Source organism: Apium graveolens, chromosome 3 (assembly GCF_009905375.1).
Source record: "Apium graveolens cultivar Ventura chromosome 3, ASM990537v1, whole genome shotgun sequence".
Taxonomy (NCBI): domain Eukaryota; kingdom Viridiplantae; phylum Streptophyta; class Magnoliopsida; order Apiales; family Apiaceae; genus Apium; species Apium graveolens.
Window position 1 is genome coordinate 217,975,289 of NC_133649.1, and position 2,007 is coordinate 217,977,295.

Below are 2,007 nucleotides of genomic sequence, written 5' to 3' on the forward strand. Positions count from 1 at the left end.
GTTAATTATTTTATAATCTTTCTTGTGTGGTGATTTATGATTTTCTAGTTTGGTTGGGCTTATTCGTCTTTGATGCATAGCTAATATCTTAGATTGTTTGTTAATCTCTATTGAAGCGACAACGAATATAGAGGTTTAGAACTTGCCATGCTAGCATAGGTTTATGTATGAATTGACATGCATAATTCGTGGGTAATTTAAACCATCTTATTCACCTTATGTAATCAAGATAGATAACTTGTTCTTAAATCGTTATATTTTCAAATCTTATAGACATATACGGTCTAAGCATAATTGGTGTCTTCTATCTTCTATCTTAATTGTGGATGCTTAGTAGTAGGGTATACGTCCAACGAAAGTTGGCGTATACTAATTTCATGTTATCTGATTAATTGTCATCACCATCACAAGCTAAGGTTAAAGACATAGACTTTGAATGAAGTATTTGATAAAGTTAAAATCCCATGTTTATTCTCATATAAGTAAATCACTTTTAATTCTCTTAGTTAATGTTTCATAGTATAATCTCTTAATTAATCAAAATTCAATTTCTTATTTTCTTAACATTGAACGATAACCATACATTATTGCATAAGTGCATAATCTAAAATTAACCTAAACCAGTCCCTGTGGGAACGAACTTGATTTATATCTTATACTACTTGTGATTGTGTATGCTTGCGTGTATTTTCGCGTTAGAATTACCGCAAACAAGTTTTTTGCGCCACTGTCGGAGATATCGGTGTTAAATTTAGTTTATGTGCTTGACATTAGTGGTCGTTAAAGTTCACTGACTCGGATATTTTACAAACTAATTTATTTTGTTTGTGTTTCAGGTACTCTAGAGAGCGTGTATGCTAACGCGTTCTCAATCTCGTAAGGAAACACTAAGCGAAGTTGAAGAAGAGGAAAAAGTTGAAGAAAAAGTTTTTGTTGCAATGGGAGAACAAGCAGTGAATCCGAAAGCTTTGATGGATTATTCTCAACCAAAGATCAATGACACTCAGTCTAGCATTGTCAGACCATCCATTGCGACTAATACCTTTGAAATCAAGTCTAACACGATTCAGATGGTGCAGAATTCAGTCCATTTGGGGGTTCTCCAATGGAAGATCCCAACATGCACATTAGAGATTTCATCGAGATCTGCGACAGTTTCAAGTTTAACAATGTTTCTGAAGATGCTGTGAAGCTGAGGCTTTTCCCATTCTCTCTAAGGGATAAAGCTAAGTGTTGGTTGCATTATCTACCAGCAGGTTCTATCACTACTTGGGAGGATCTTGCTCAAAAGTTTCTTACTAAATTCTTCCCTATGGCGAAGACAGCTGCAATTAGGAATGCTCTTACTCAATTTACACAACAATCAGGAGAATCTTTGTGTGAGGCTTGGGAGTGCTACAAAGAGATGCTTAGGAAGTCTCATCATCATGTCATTCCTGATTGGATGATCATCAATTGCTTTTATAATAGTTTGGGAGCGCAGTCCAGATCCATGATCGATGCCACATCAGGTGGAGCTTTATGGGCTAAGAGCTATGATAAAGCTTATCAGCTAATTGAATTGATGGCTACTAATGAATATCAGAACCCAACTCAGAGACTACCTCAAGGCAAGGTAGCAGGAATTCTGGAGGTGGATATAACTACGCCTAGAGCTGCTCAGCTAAAGGCGTTAACGATGAAAGTGGATTTTTTGGCTAATTATGGAGTTAATCAGATCACTAGTGTCTGTGAGCTTTATGTAGGTGCGCATGAAACGGAGCAACGTGCTATATCTAGTGAGTCAGCTCAATTTGTGAGCAACTTTCAAAGGTCGCAACAACCAGTTCCTCCCACTTATCATCCTAACAACCACAACCATCCTAACTTCAGCTGGAGCAATAATCAGGGTGGTGTGCAACAGCCTTATCAAGAGATTGGAGCCAAGAAATTTAACCCTCCTGGTTTTCAACAATAGTATGCACCAAGACAATAACTCTAACTTCAACAACAACCGCATGGATGTGC

General features: G+C 37.2%; 1 non-coding gene across 1 annotated transcript; it reads right to left on the reverse strand.

Annotated features, from left to right (window-relative positions):
- Positions 1 to 1,327: 1,327 nt before the first annotated feature.
- Positions 1,328 to 1,434, reverse strand: LOC141715366 (small nucleolar RNA R71). Its single transcript, XR_012572132.1, has one exon. It is a non-coding gene; the product is annotated as a small nucleolar RNA R71 (small nucleolar RNA).
- Positions 1,435 to 2,007: the final 573 nt, after the last annotated feature.